General features: G+C 39.9%; 1 non-coding gene across 1 annotated transcript; it reads right to left on the reverse strand.

Moving 5' to 3' along the window:
* Positions 1–14,791: 14,791 nt before the first annotated feature.
* LOC148561879 (small nucleolar RNA R71) lies at positions 14,792–14,899 on the reverse strand. Its single transcript, XR_015886991.1, has one exon. It is a non-coding gene; the product is annotated as a small nucleolar RNA R71 (small nucleolar RNA).
* Between the last annotated feature and the right edge of the window lie 1,805 nt (positions 14,900–16,704).

Below are 16,704 nucleotides of genomic sequence, written 5' to 3' on the forward strand. Positions count from 1 at the left end.
CCCTCAAGTCTCTTTCCCCTATACATACACACCACAGGCACATGGTTTGTTATTTTCTTTCTTGAGACCTTGGTGTCCAGCACCTCTTTGGGTTACTAAGCGTTTTGTAGCAAAGGTTACTCTTGATAGTGGACTTTCAGCTGATAATCCCGAGTTAGTTAACCCAAGATACCAAGTGATAAGGCACCCCTAAGAGCTTATTCATCCAAGTAAATCCCTTACACAGGAACACCACAGACACTTGCCTCAAGATTCAAACCCTTGGTGCCTAGCCTTATTTCTTGCTCTTTTTCTTTTATTCTTTAACTTTCATTTTTTTTCTTTCCCTTTTTCTTATTCGGATCTTATTATTTAGCTAGTCTCATGGGGTGTGTTTCAAGCATATAATTCAGGACAGATAGTTGCCTTCCCACCTTATTGGTGAACCAACTTAGCTACTCTATTACCACACCACAAAATTAGGGACTTACTCCACAATATGAACTCCCCTCTGGTCTTTGATAACACACATTCTCTTTTTATTTGATTAAAAAGGAGACAAGCAAAATAATAAGCAAGATGGAATCGAAAACAGGCAATTTGACTAGTAATCATAGACCTAAGCAAGGAGAATACTAGAAACAGAATTGAAAATCCTAAACTACCATGGAAGCATGTTCTATTTCATACATGATTTTCCTTATTTAAAAACTTGAAAAAGATGGGACAATGAGGGAACTCCACCACTTTTTACTCATGGGGTTGCTCCTGCTCTCCTTCTTGTTTGTCCTCTTTGTGTCCACTTGTGCTTCCTCGTATTCGTGCTAGTCTGGCTCTTTTCCAGTCTTCAAGTGCCTTCTTTACCGATTCATGACTCTTCTCCACCCTTACTCTTTCTTCTCGTGCTAACTCATCCTTCACTTCGTCATATTTTCTGATTCCCGGATGTACCATAGGTAGCTGTCCAACTAAGTATCCAAGCCTTGCTAGCATGTTTACATGATTTTCACTTTCACTCATGTAAACCCCTTCAGAGAATGCCCTGTGCTCGTCAAAGAGTTCTGCTTGTTCTATTTGTTTTCGATGCATCTCATGTATGTGTGCACCTTGATGTGCTTGGATGTTGATTAGCTTCTGGATAGATTCTTGTTGTTCATTTTGCCTTTGTTCTATCCTGTGGAAGGATTCACCCCATTGTTTTCCTTGTTCTAATTGCTGCTCCATCAGTTGCTTCTGTCACTCCCCTTGTTGATTCATCCATCTCGAGAGTGATTCCTCTTGACTGCCCATCATCTGTAAGTGAATCTCCTTCTGTGCCTCTTGATTCTCCCAATATTGCCTAAATAAGCCATCAATGGCTTCTTGTAATTGGTGCATATTCAAGGTGGCTGTGGCTTACTCCTCTGGGTTTTGCCCTTCTACAGTTTGCTGGGCTGCCCTCTTTCTTACCCTTCGTTGAGGTAGGGGAGATGTAACAGCATGCATATGCCGAACAGTAATAGGGATACCCTCTTTTATCCACTCGGGGTCCTCATCTTCAAACACCACTCCAGCTTTGTCACATAGTCGGAAAATAGTGCTGGGGTAGCCTAACTTTCCTCTAGAATCGCTTTTCTCGGCTCTCTTCCTAATGCCTTCGGCTATGAGTTCATGAACCTTGATCTCTCCTCCTTTGAGTATGCAGTGCACCATTGTGGCTCTCTTGAGATTTACCTCTGAATTATTTCTGGCGGGGAGGATGGATCTCCTTACGATTTCGAACCACCCCTTTGCTTCAGGAGTGAGATCTCCTCTCTTAATGAACTTGGGTTTCCTTTCAGAATCTCGTACCCAGTCAGCGCCTGGTACACAAATATCTTGCACAATCTGGTCATAATTGGGGTTGTTATCAATTCTTGAATGGTAGCTTTCTTCTGCAAATGGCATAGACCTAGCTTTAATGCCCTCATGACACTCATGGGACTGAAATCCACGGTTTTTCCTCTTACAAAACTTGTATAGGACTCATCTGCTTTATCATATCGGACCGCATTTGCATAGAACTCTCTTGCAAGATTTGCATTTACCCTAATGACCGGATCAGTGAGGAGCTCCCATCTTCTCTTTTCTACCTTCTTCGTGATTTCGGGACACTCAGTTTTTCTGACTTGAAAGCCCAGCTCATAGATGATCTCCTTATCAACCATCCATCCGTACTATAATGCATGGTGAAAGGTTCTAAATTTTTTTTATCGAAAGGGCGTTGCTCCATAGGCTCCTTTCCCTTTCTTCTTTTAGAGCTTGATGAAGTCATGAGTGATTTTGGTTATGTGAAGGTGTTGGGTTTCAAAAATGATAGATGTGAAGAGTGAGAGTGGAATGTGAAGGTAGGGTACGGAACAGGGATCATTTATATAGAGAGGTGGTGAGTGAATGAAAGGTGTGGATTAATGAAGTGGTTATTTGATGGACGGTTGGGGTTTTGCATGGAATGAGCACAAGGATCACCAACTTTATGATGGGGTTGGTTCAGTTTCCAAGTTTGTTCTTCTTCCAATGTTGCATGGCAACCATTCCCAATGCAATCCCCTTGAAGACACGTGTGTAGTATCATCCTTTTGTGTTATCCGAACCCTTCAATTGCCCCATCAATGCTCCTACAAAATAAAAGAAATGTGATCAAAAACACACTTGTAGAAAGTGACGGCAAAATTAAAAGGCTAATTACTTTTTAAAGTTTTTGTTTTTAACTACTAAGTGCTATTCATGAGTGCAAACCAACTGACTAACTCAACATCCATGTATGCAACATTGGCAACACCAAACTTAGTTTGGTGCCATATGGTGTAAAAGATTTGTTCAAGGCCCCTAAGAGTGACATGATGTGGGTTACATTTATGTTCTCTTAATGTGCCTTGAACACCAAACTTATTCCTCACTATATGTTGCACACAATTATTCATTCAAGTGCATATCAAGTTGATTTGAAATTCATGAACCTTGCATTATTAACTATTTTTAAAAGCATGTAAAACATGGGTTGCCTCCCATGAAGCGCTTCTTTAGCGTCACTAGCTTGACGTTCTGCCTTTATCAGGGTGGTTGGTAGTGCTTCAAGTCTTCCCCCTTGCAGTAAATCTATCTCCATTGGCTTCATCAAGGATCTCCACATGTTCTAAGGAGAGAACTCTGTTGATGGTAAAAACTTTAGGTAGCTGAGATGGGATGGTGGGGAGATCGGGGGGAATGGCTGGGACGTAGGCTGAGATTACTTTATCCCCTGGAGAGAAGTCCTCTGTAGGGATCTTCTTGTTCCTCCACTTCATTGGTACCTTCTTCTTTGTTCCTTTTGAAGTTGCCTTGCTCTTTGTGACCTTTTCTTCCAAGGAGATTTTTTTGCTGGTCTCATATAACTCTGGTTGTTTAGGTTCCTCCTGATTTTCCTTTAGCTATGACAACTGCTGATTGCCTTTTTCATCAACCAAGGGGATTCCCAGATGTGCTGGTTGTGCTTCAGTACTTGTTTCTTCCTTCAGTATCTCACTGTGATCTTTCCTTGGTTCTTTGTTCTCTTGATCTGTTTCTTGTGATGGTTTGAAAACATTGAAGGTGAGTTGTTCGTCATGGATCCTTAAAATTAGCTCCCCTCGCTCCACATCTATAAGTGCTCTGGCTGTAGCTAGGAATGGTCTTCCCAATATGATTGGGTGCAGGTGACTTTCTTCCATGTCCAAGATGACAAAGTCTGTGGGAAGGAAGTATTTCCCAACCTTCACCAGTACATTTTCAACCACTCCTACTGCTTGTTTTTTAGTTTTATCAGCCAGCCTGATAACTACATCTGTGGGTATGATCTCATTGATCTGCAGCCTCTTCACAAGGGATAAAGGCATTAAGTTGATGCTTGCTCCCAAATCGCAGAGTCCTTTATCAAACATTGTTTCTCCTATGGCACAGGGATGTGAAAACTCCCTGGGTCCTTCCCTTTTGTAGGTAACTCTGGTTGAATAAAAGCACTGCACTCCTTATTCATCACTATTGTTTGTCCTCCCTTGAGTGAGCTTTTCCTGAGCAGCAACTCCTTCATATACTTAATGTATGAGGGCGTTTGTTGGAGGGCCTTGATGAATGGTATGTTTACATGAAGAGATGCAAATATGTCAAGAAACCTTGAGTATATTCTCTTCTCTACACCACCATTGAGCAATTGGGGAAAAGGTGCATAGAGTCTTATCAGCTCCTTTTGTGAAATCTTGGGTGCTTGGTGCTCCTCTTCCTGTTTCTCTGCTGATGTATCGCCAAGTTATTCTGATGGTTTGTTCGGTTTGTCCTCGGTCTCCGTAGCGACCATCTTGCAATCTTCCCATCTTACTTTCTTTGCTTCACCTCTCGGATTTTTCTCTGTGTCACTTGGGAAGCTGTCTGTATATTTGGGAATCTGCTCAGAGAGGTATCCCACTTGAAATTCCAGCCTCTTGATGGTGTCTCCCTGATTCTTGATATTGGCTCGCACCTCCTCCTGGAACACCTTATTATCTTGAATCTCTTTGCATATGCCTTCAAGTAGAGTCTCGATTCTAGAGAGTCTATCTTCAGATGATGGTGAGTTGAGAGTGGATGGATGAGAAGGGCTATGTTGATTTTGGTATGGATGTTGAGAGGTGTTGTTAGGGTGATGTTGATATGATCTTTGTGTGGAATGTTGGTGAGCTGCATGGTTGTTGGGGTTGTGACGTCTCTGATCTTGGCCTTGATCCTGTTGATTTCCCCACCCAAAGTTTGGATGATTCCTCCAACTAGGGTTGTAGGTCTTGGAGTATGGATCATGGGTCTGCCTGGGTGAGTTTCCAATGTAGTTGGCTTGTTCTTGCTCATCCTCTGCCTCTGCATTCACTCCCTCTTGGGTTGCTGATGAGGTGGTGATTGCTGCTACTTGGTTCCTCTCCATCTTCTTGGTGAGGTCAGCCAGGTGCTTAGTAATAAGCTTGTTTTGGGTCAGCAGTGCATCTACATTGTTTAGCTCCATCACTCCTCTAGTGTTGCCTCTTTCGGAAGAATAGAAGTAGTCATTCTCTGCTACAGTCTCAATAACATCTATGACCTCCTCAATGGTCTTCTTCTTGTTCAGAGATCCCCCAGATGAGTGGTCTACTGCCTTCTTTGATTCATAAGAAAGGCCTTCGTAGAAAATGTGCAGCTGCACCCATTCATTGAACATATCTGGTGGACACCTTCTTGTTAGGTCCTTAAATCTCCCCCATGCTTCATATAGAGTCTCACCATCTTGCTGCCTGAAGGTTTGCACCTCAGCTCTCAGCCTGTTGATCCGTTGAGGAGGATAGAATCTTGCCAAGAATTTGTTCACCATATCTTCCCAGGTTGCTAAACTCTCCTTTGGGAAGGATTCCAGCCATTTAGATGCCTTGTCCTTGAGTGAAAAAGGGAACAGAAGTAGTCTATAGGTGTCAGGATGAACACCATTAGACTTCACAGTATCACATATCCTCAGGAAGGTGGTCAGATGTTGATTGGGGTCTTCTTGGACACTCCCCCCGAATGAACAATTGTTCTGAACAAGGGTGATGAGCTGTGGCTTTAGTTCAAAGTTGTTGGCATGTATGGTTGGCCTTTGGATGCTGCTTCTACAGTTTCCTGGGTTTGGGTTGATGTAAGAACCCAGAACCCTTCTCTCTTGCCCAGCCTGATGTGCTGGACCTTCTCGGCCATGGTTGTGAGCCTCTTCTTCATGATGGTTCTCCATATTCTCCTCCATGTCTGGTTCAAAGTATTCCTCCTCTTCCTCCGCACCAACTACTCGTTTTCCTCTTGCTTCCCTCCTTAATCTAAGGAAGGTCCTCTCAGGTTCAGAATCAAATGAAGTTGAAGCCCCGCTTCTTCTCCCTGTCATACAACCAACAAGGCACATGCAAGGAAATAGATGCAGAAACTATTCTTGTTAGAAATGCTGTTAGTGTGAGTGATGCAATATATCGAACAGTTAGTGGGTTAGTGAACTGAATTGTAAATAACGAAGAAAGAGGAGTAGGGGGTAAAGGGAAGAAAATAACTAAAACTAAAAGTAAATTACTCAAACAGAAATTTAAATCAAACAAAAGAAAAATGCTCAATCTAGTTATCCTCCAATCTAATCAATGTTGATACAAAATCAATCCCCGACAACGGCGCCATAAACTTGATGCACAGAAACTTGTCTCTCAACAAATTTCCTTCGGCAAGTATACCGAATTGTCGTCAAGTAAAAACTCAAAATAGAGTGAGGTCGAATCCCACAGGGATTGATTGGTCAAGCAACTTTAATTAGAGGAATGTTCTAGTTGAGCGAAGCAGAATTTGGTTTGAGAGTTGCAGGAAATTAAATGGCGGGAAAGTAAATAGCAGAAAATGTAAATGCTGAAAGTAAATAGCTGAAAATAAATGACGGAAAGTAAATTGCAGAATCTTAAATGGGAGTGGGGAAGATGCTCATAAAAGTAAATTGCAGAAATTAAAGAGAATGGGTAAGATCAGAAATGGGGAGTTCATTGGGTTTAGGAGATGTTGCATTCTCCGGATCAAGTTCATTTTCACCTCTTCCTCAATCAATGTGTTCATTGATCTCCTTGGCAATCTTAAGTAATCAAATTACAATTCCTTGTAATTCAATCTCTCAAATCTTGATCAATAGCCAATTCCTTAGTCAATTGCTCATGAGAAGAGATGAAGTATGGTCACTGATTATACCACATGCATTCCCAAATCAAGTGTTGGTAGAATTATAGTCACCATATCCTTCCAACCCCAATTTGGTCCAACATGAGAAAGCGTTTCTAGCATGATCTCTTCATTCCTCTTCCAAGGTTCAGAAGAGATCCAAGTATGAACAGCTTCTTTTCCAAGATAACTATCCAATTGGATGAAGATTGAAAGCTTTCTAGTAAAATCAAGAGAAAAGATAGAAGAAGAATAATGAAAACTAATATTGATCCATCAAATCACAACAGAGCTCCCTAACCCAATGAAAGGGGTTTAGTTGTTCATAGCTCTGGAAATGGAAAACAAAGATGAAAGATACATTATGAAAAATAAAACTAGAAGTGCCGAGAAAGTAAATTATACAGAGGATAGTTCTCCAGCTTCCTATCTCCCCCAAAAAGCTTCCTTCTAATTCAAAACTACCCCTATATATACTACTCTTCTGATCTTCTAGTTGGTTCTTCAAGTCTTGGATATGGGCTTTTGGATCTTGAGTTTGAAGCAGTTATCCTCTTCAGTGAGCTTAGCTTTACTTGCAGAGAGAAAGTGTAAAGTAGGCAGGGTATTTAGCTGAGGACGTTAGTGGCGTTAACGTTAAGTGAGAGTGTGGCTTCGAGAACGTTAGTGACAATCACCTTTTTCACTAATGTTCCTAACCCAGGGATGATCCTCGTTAACTTCAACATTAGTGGCACCAACGTGACCACTAACGTTGCCTCTTGGTCCTTCGTACATGCTATTGGGACTCACCTTTTCCAATAACGTTGAAAGTCTACTCTTCCCCCTACGTTAGAGTCCACGTTAACTTAGTTAACGTGGCTCTTAACGTAGACTTGCCAATCCTTCGAGAACGTTACTGACACTTACCTTTGTCACTAACATTCCAAGATGCCCCTACTTCCCATGTTAGAATCCATGTTAACTAAGTTAACGTGGCTTCTAACGTGGTGATGATAGCCACCTCCAACGTTAGTGACAAAGGTGAGTGTCACTAATGTTGGCTCATCATCCTTTCCTCCATGTTAGCTTCCACATTAACTAAGTTAACGTGGGAGTTAACGTGGCTCATAGTGGCTCATTGTGGCTCATTCCAGCGTTAGTGACAAAGGTGAGTGTAACTAACGTTGGCGATTATTTGCTTTCTCCACGTTAGCTTCCACATTAACTAAGTTAACATGGGAGTTAACGTGGCTCAAAGTGGCTTAGTCCAACATTAGTGACAAAGGTGAGTGTCACTAACGTTGGCCATTCTTTTGCTTTCCAACGTTAGAGTCCACGTTAACTAAGTTAACGTGGCCCTTAACGTGGCCAATATGAGCTTGGTCCAACGTTAGTGACAAAGGTGAGTGTCACTAACGTTGGCTCCACTTTCTTCTTCCACGTTAGAGTTCACGTTAACTTAGTTAACGTGACTCTTAACGTGGGCTATGATGGCTTGGAGGACGTTATTGGCGATTATTTTTCTCATTAACGGTTCAAGCTAGCTCCCATTCCACGTTAGTGGTCACGTTAGTTAGACTAACGTGGCTGCTAACGTGGTTCTCTCTTGCTTCCTTTGTCCTGAAATCAAGCAATAAAGTGCATCAAAGTTCTAATCCTCATCATGAGACATGCATCATCCAATTTGTCATTTAATTAATGCAAAATTCTCATGAAATCATGTAAAATGCACCATGATTGCTTGAATCAAGATGTAAGTGAAATTTTACCCAAAACTTGCTTATTTCCTAAGAAAATGCATGAAACTACCCTAAAACAGTAAAGAAAAGGTCAGTGAAACTGGCCAAAATGCCCTGGCATCAATGACCAATTGAACCCCAACTCATTAGGGGGAAGAGCTCTGTTGTGATTCATATGAATTGAATTAAATTCTTCTTCCTCTCAATTCATATGGATAGCTAAGAAATAACTTCTATTTTGATCGAGATCCATTCACTCCGGAAGAGAGTTTGAATCTGTTGAAGTTCCATGTGAGCTTCGGAAGGGAAATCATGGAAATTAGAACTGAAGCTCTATTTCTCACAACTCTCTTGATCAACACCATTCGGGAGGAATTGAGATCTTGAGAGTCTGTGTAGCTTATGGATGAGAGACATGTACTTAACCTCTTCTCATGACAATTAGATCAAGGAATTGGCAATATTGATTGTGATTAGAGAGATTGGATTGCCAAGGAATTGGGATCCAATCAATTTCAATCTGCCATAGATCTATTCATATGATTGAGAAGGAAGTTGAGACCCATTTGATTCATTATGGATTATGATATCTCCGATCCCTGATGAGTCTTTCTTTCTGTTATTTCTCATTTCTATTACTTTGAGCTTCATTTAATATTCTGTCACTTTACATTTAGCACTTTAAATTCCTTGCCATTTACATTCTGTCAGTTCAATTTCACTCAATTCACCACTGTTAGCTTGACTAGACATATCACCTCACCAAAGTTGCTTGATCCATCAATTCTCGTGGGATCGACCTCACTCACGTGAGTTTTACTACTTGATGCGACTCGGTATACTTGCCGATGGTAATTATGTGAAATTAATTTTTCCGCATCAAGTTTTTGCAAAAAACTTGATGAGAAAAAATCGATTCTACACAAACTCATCGGCAAGTGTACCGGGTCGCATCAAGTAGTAAAACTCACAAAAGTGAGGTCGATCCCACAGGGATTGATGGATCAAGCAATTTTAGTTGGGTGATGAATTTAGTTAAGCAGACAGTTGATAATTTGAGTGAAATTTAATTAACAGAAAGTAAATTGCAAGAAAGATAGAGCGTAGAATGTAAATTGACAGAAAAGTAAATGGCAGGAAGCTTAAATGGCTGAAACTTAAAGTGCAAGAAATTAAAAAAGTTGAAACTTAAATTGCAAGAAAGATAAATAACTAAATATTAAAGTGTAAGAAATTTAAATTGCAAAATCTAAATTGCCAGGAAACTTAAATTGCATGAGTAATAAAGGGATTTGGGTGTTGGGAAATCAAAACAGAATTGAACAATGTGAATTGTAGTAAAATCAGACAGATCTAAACTGAAGAAATTCAAAGAAAGTGATTCATCAGGGATTGGAGATACTGTAATCCATCATGAATCAAATTTGTCTCAACTCCTTTCTCAATCATATGAGTAGATCTATGGCGGATTGAAATTGATTGGATCCCAATTCTTTGGCAATCCAATCTCTCCAATCACAATCAATCTTGCCAATTCCTTGATCTAATTGTCATGAGAAGAGGTTAAGTGCATATCTCTCATCCATAAGCCACACTAACTCTCAAGATCTTAATTCTTCCCGAATAGTATTGATCAAGAGAGTAGTGAAGGATAGAGCTCCAATTCTAATGCAAGTGATTCCCCTTCCGAGGCTAACACAAGCATTCACTGAATTAAACCCCCTTCCAGAGTGAGTAATTCAAAATCAAAACAGAAGATACCCAATTGCTACACAAATAAATAGAGAAGAAGAAGAATTTCATTAATTCATTGAAATTACAATAGAGCTCCTCCCCCTAATGAAATTGGGGTTTAGTTCACCATTGCTCTAGTACCAAAACAGAAAAGAAAATTTGCAGAAGAGGAAGAACAGAAAGAAATTAAAAATCCGATCTGCTAGCTAAAATAAAACTCTAAAACTCTATAAAAGAAGAACTAAAAAGAAGAAGTAAAAAGATCCTAATGAAATCAAATTTTCCTCTATTTATACACTTTCCAATTTAGTCATCAAGTACTTGGAGTGGGCTTTTTGGCCTTTGATGAAGTGGGTCAAAAAAGGTACATGGTTCCAGCTTCAGGAGAACGTAGCGTTCTCAAAGAGAGCGCAACGCTCATTCACCGACGCGTATGCGTCCCTTTTGCGTGCACGTCTATACTATCTTCAGCCTCAGCCATGCTTGCGCGTCTCATGCATGCGTGCGCGTTCCTGGTAGCGTTCCTTAATCGAGCGCTAGATTCGCGCCATGAGCTCTTCCCACGCGTGTGCGTCCTCTGTGCGTGCGCGTGGATGGAAAATCATCAATTCCCAGCTTCCACGTAATCCACGCGTTTGCGTGCTTGTTCCAATTTGCTCTATCGACGTGTGCGCGTCATGTACGCGGGCGCGACAATGTCAAAACTTCAATCCCAAATTTGAATTTTGTCGCAGGCGCTCATTCAGATAACGTAGCGCTCTCTTTGCAAATGAGTGCTAATCACATCCACGCATGCGCATCAGGTACGCGTACACGTGGGTCCTCTAGCATTCTTGCCCTACTGATGAGCGGATAATTTATACGCTTTTTGGCATTGTTTTTAGGTAGTTTTCAGTATGTTTTAGTTACTTTTTATTATATTTTATTAGTTTTTAAAAAAAATACATTTCTGGACTTTACTATGAGTTTGTGTGTTTTTCTGTGATTTCAGGTATTTTCTAGCTGAAATTGAGGGACCTGAGCAAAAATCTGATTCAGAGGCTGTAAAAGGACTACAGATGTTGTTGGATTCTGACCTCCCTGCACTCGAAATGGATTTTCTGGAGCTACAGAAACCCAATTGGCCCACTCTCAATTGCTCTGGAAAGTAGACATCCTGGGCTTTCCAGAAATATATAATAGTCCATACTTTGCCCGAGTTTTGATAACGCAAACTGGCGTTTGAACGCCCACTTTCTATTCTATTCTGGCGTTAAACGTCAGAACTGGCATAAAAGCTGGAGTTAAACGCCCAAACTAGCACCAAAGCTGGCGTTTAACTCCAAGAAGAGTCTCTACACGTGAAAGCTTCAATGCTCAGCCCAAGCACACACCAAGTGGGCCCCGGAAGTGGATTTCTGCACTATCTGCACTTAGTTACTTATTTTCTGTAACCCTAGCTACTAGTTTAGTATAAAAACTACTTTTAGTGATTTATTTTATATCTTTGATCAGTTCTATGCTATCATAGATCATATTGTACACGTTTGGAGGCTGGCCTCACGGCCATTCCTAGACCTTTCACTTATGTATTTTCAACGGTGGAGTTTCTACACCCCATAGATTAAGGTGTGGAGCTCTACTGTTCCTCATGACATAATGCAAAGTACTATTGTTTTTCTATTCAACTCAAGCTTATTCTTATTCTAAGATATTTATTCGCACACAAGAACATGATGAATTTGATGATCATGTGACACTCATCACCATTCTCACTTATGAACGCGTGCCTGACAAACACTTCCGTTCTACATGAAAACAAGCTTGAATGCATATCTCTTGGATTCCTGGTACATGCGTTTGATTGTCTCTCCTGACAACAGAGCCGTCAATTCCTTGAGATCAGAGTCTTCGTGGTATAAGCTAGAATCAATTGGCAGCATTCTTGAGATCCAGAAAGTCTAAACCTTGTCTGTGGTATTCCGAGTAGGATCTGGGATGGGATGACTGTGATGAGCTTCAAACTCGTGAGTGTTGGGCGTAGTGACAGACGCAAAAGGATCAATAGATCCTATTCCAACATGAGTGAGACCCAACAGATGATTAGCCGTGCGGTGACAGCGCATTTGGACCATTTTCACTGAGACGGACGGTAGCCATTGACAACGGTGATCCCCCAACATACAGCTTGCCATGGAAAGGAGTATGAATGATTGAATGAAGACAATAGGAAAGCAGAGATTCAGAAGCAACAAGCATCTCCATACGCTTATCTGAAATCCCACCAATGAATTACATAAGTATTTCTATCTTATTTTATATTTTATTTATATTTTACGTATCTAAACCTCATAACCATTTGAATCTTCCTGACTGAGATTTACAAGATGATCATAGCTTGCTTCAAGCCGACAATCTCTGTGGGATCGACCCTTACTCACGTAAGGTTTATTACTTGGATGACCCTGTGCACTTGCTGGTCAGTTACACGGAATTGTGAAGAAGTCTTGAGATCACGTTCTCTCACACCAAGTTTTTAGCGCTATAGCCAGGGAATGAATAATCACGATTCCGGCGTACCAAGTTTTTGGCGCCGTTGCCGGGGATTGTTCAAGTTTGGACAACTGACGGTTCATCTTGTTACTCAGATTAGGTAATTTTATTTTATTTTTAAAGCTTTTTATTTTCGAAAAATTTTCAAAAAATTATTCTGTCTTCAGAATTTTTAAGAACAAATTCTAGAGTTTCATGATGATTTGTTGAAGTCTGGCTGGTTGTGAAACGATGTCTAAACTTTTGGACCGAGGTTTCAACTTATCATCACAAGAGCTTGTTGATTTCTATCAATCTTGCTGTTGAATGTAATGATCTGCTAAAGCTTGGCTGGCCATTGGCCATGTCTAGTATTTTGGACCGGAGCTTTCACTGAAAGCTTCGCTGGCCAGTAAGCCAGGTCTAATTCCTGGACTGGAGTTTTAGACTAACATTGCATGATTCTTGGAATTCTCATTAAAAATTTTGAATTCCTTATTTTCTCTTTTTCCAATTAATTTTTGAAAAATTAAAAAAAAATAAATAAAATCATAAAAATAAAAAATAATGTGTGTTTCTTATTTGAGTCTAGTGTCTATTTCTAAGTTTGGTGTCCTGCATATTTTTAATTTTCTTGCATTTTTCGAATATATGCATTATGGTCTTGAATGATCTTCAAGTCATTCTTGATGATTTTATTGGGTCTGATCTTTAAATTCTCTTGTTTTGCATCTTTTGTTATTTTTTATATGCATTTTCAATTTGTTAGTGTCTCCAATATGAAAATTTCTAAGTTTTGTGTCTTGCATGCATTGTTTATCTGATCTTAGTTCTTCATGATTAGTTTCATTTTGTTGTTTTTTATCATAAAAAATTCAAAAAAAATTTCAAAATTTTGTCATTTCAAGTCAATAATATAGAGAATTGAAGATTTAGAACATTCAGCGAGGAATTACAGAGAAAAGCTGGGCGTTCAAAATGCCCAGTGAAGAAGGAAAACTGGCGTTTAAACGCCAGCCAGGGTACCTGGCTGGGCGTTAAACGCCGAAAAGGGTAGAACTCTGGGCGTTTAACACCAGGATAGCATCAAGGAGGTAATTTTGTTTTCAATTCAAATCTTTTTCAATTTTGAAAGTTTTAAAACTAATTTTTCAAAATCTTATCTTTTTCATATCTTCTCAATCATATCATTAATTTAAATTTTTTTAATTTATTTTTCAATCATATCTTCTCTACCACATCTGTTCCAAAATAATTTTCAATCATATCTTTTTGATTATTGATTTCAAAATGTTTTTTCAAAATCACCTAACAACTTCCTCACTTCTAATTTTTGAAAAACCACTAACCATTTTTCAAAATTCTTTAACTAATTGTTTTAAATTTTAATTTTATTTTTCTTTTAAAAATTTTCGAAAATTTCCTCTCTCACCTTCTTCTATTTAAGGACTAACAATCTTCCTCAATTAGCAATTCGGACTCTCTCCTTCTTCATAAGTTCGAATTCTCCTCTCTACCTCATCCTTCTATTCTTCTTTTCCTCTGACACATTAAGGAATCTTTATACTGTGACATACAGGATTCCTTACTTTCTTTGTTTTCTTCTCTATCATATGAGCAGGAATAAAGATAAAGGCATTCTTGTTGAAGCTGATCCTAAACCTGAAAGGACTCTAAAGAGAAAGCTAAGAGCAGCTAAAGCACAAAACTCTGATGAGGACCTGACAGAAATTTTCAAAAAGGAAGCAGACAAAACAGCTATGGCCGAACCCAACAACAACAATGCAAGGAAGGTGCTTGGTGATTTCACTACACCAAATTCCAATTTCTATGGAAGAAGCATCTCAATTCCTGCCATTCGAGCAAAGAACTTTGAGCTTAAGCCTCAATTAGTTTCTCTAATGCAATAGAATTGCAAGTTTCATGGACTTCCATTGGAAGATCCTCATCAGTTCTTAGCTGAATTCTTGCAAATCTGTGACATTGTCAAGACCAATGGAGTTGATCCCGAGGTCTACAGGCTTATGCTTTTCCCTTTTGTTGTAAGAGACAGAGCTAGAACATGGCTGGATTCACAACCTAAGGAAAGCCTGAACTCTTGGGAAAAGCTGGTCAGTGCTTTCCTGGCCAAATTCTTTCCACCTTAAAAGATGAGCAAGCTTAGAATGGAAATCCAAACCTTCAGACAGAAAGAAGGTGAGTCCCTCTATGAAGCTTGGGAAAGATATAAGCAATTGATCAAAAGGTGTCCTACTGACATGCTTCCAGAATAGAGCATCATATGTATATTCTATGATGGTCTGTCTGAGTTGTCAAAAATGCCATTGGACCATTCTGCAGGAGGATCTCTTCATCTGAAAACCCCTGCAGAAGCTCAGGAACTCATTGAAATGGTTGCAAATAACCAGTTCATGTACACCTCTGAGAGGAATCCTATGAACAATGGAACGCCTCAGAAGAAGGGAGTTCTTGAAATTGATACTCTGAATTCCATATTGGCTCAGAACAAAATATTGACTCAGCAAGTCAATATGATTTCTCAAAGTCTGAATGGATTGCAAGCTGCATCCAACAGTACTAAAGAAGCATCTTCTGAAGAAGAAGCTTATGATCCTGAGAACCTTGCAATGGCAGAGGTGAATTACATGGGAGAACCCTATGAAAACACCTATAATCCTTCATGGAGAAATCATCCAAATTTCTCATGGAAGGACCAACAGAAGCCTCAACAAGGCTTCAATAATAATGGTGGAAGAAATAGGTTTAGAAATAGCAAGCCTTTTCCATCATCTTCTCAGCAACAGACAGAGAATTCTGAACAAAGCCATTCTGGCCTGGCAACCACAGTCTCTGATCTATCTACGACAACACTAAGTTTTATGAATGAAACAAGGTCCTCCATTAGAAATTTGGAGGCACAGGTGGGTCAGCTGAGTAAGAAGATTACTGAAACTCCTCCTAGTATTCTCCCAAGCAATACAGAAGAAAATCCCATGAGAGAGTGCAAGGCCATAACCATGACCAACATGGCCGAACCTGGAGAGAGTGAGGAGGACGTAAGTCCCAGTGAGAAAAGCCTCATGGGACATCCTCTGGACAGAAAAGAGTTTCCCTTTGAGGAACCAAAGGAATCTGAGGCTCATACAGAGACCATAGAGATTCCATTGAACTTCCTTCTGCCATTCGTGAGCTTTGATGAATATTCTTCCTCTGAAGAGGATGAAGACATCACTGAAGAGCAAGTTGCTAAATATCTAAGAGCAATCATGAAGCTAAATGTCAAGTTATTTGGTACTGAGACTTGGGAGGATGAACCCCCCTTGTTCACCAATGAACTGAATGCATTAATGAGGCAGGCATTACCTCAGAAGAAATCGGATACCGGAAAATTTTTCATACCTTGTACCATAGGCACCATGACCTTTGAGAAGGCTCTGTGTGACCTGGGGTCAGGGATAAACCTCATGCCACTCTCTGTAATGGAGAAACTGAGAATCTTTGAGGTACAAGCTGCAAGAATCTCACTAGAGATGGCAGACAAATCAATGAAACAAGCTTATGGACTAGTAGAGGACGTGCTAGTGAAGGTTGAAGGCCTTTACATCCCTGCTGATTTCATATTCCTAAACACTGGGAAGGATGAGGATGAATCCATCATCCTTGGTAGACTAATAAACCACTATTTTATGATTTATCTTGTACTCAATTGAGTAGTTTTTATCAACTCTTTACCTACTTATTCATACTATTTGCATGTTTTACATTTTCCTTCCTGGTTTTGTGCTATGATTGAAAACATGCTTCTATGGTCTTAATTTGCTAATATTAACCCTCTCTTATTACCATTAGATGTCTTGATATGTGTGTTAAGTGCTTTCAGAGATTATAGGACAGGAATGGCTTGGAGGATGGAAAAGAAGCATGCAAAAGTGGAAGGAATACAAGAAGTTGGAGAAATTGCTAAGCTGTCCAGCCTGACCTCTTCGCACTCAAACAGCTATAACTTTAGCTACAGAGGTCCAAACGATGCGGTTCTAGTTGCATTGGAAAGCTAATGTCCGGGGCTTCG

Source organism: Arachis ipaensis, chromosome B6 (assembly GCF_059453495.1).
Source record: "Arachis ipaensis isolate K30076 ecotype BB chromosome B6, ASM5945349v1, whole genome shotgun sequence".
NCBI classification, from domain to species: Eukaryota; Viridiplantae; Streptophyta; class Magnoliopsida; order Fabales; family Fabaceae; genus Arachis; species Arachis ipaensis.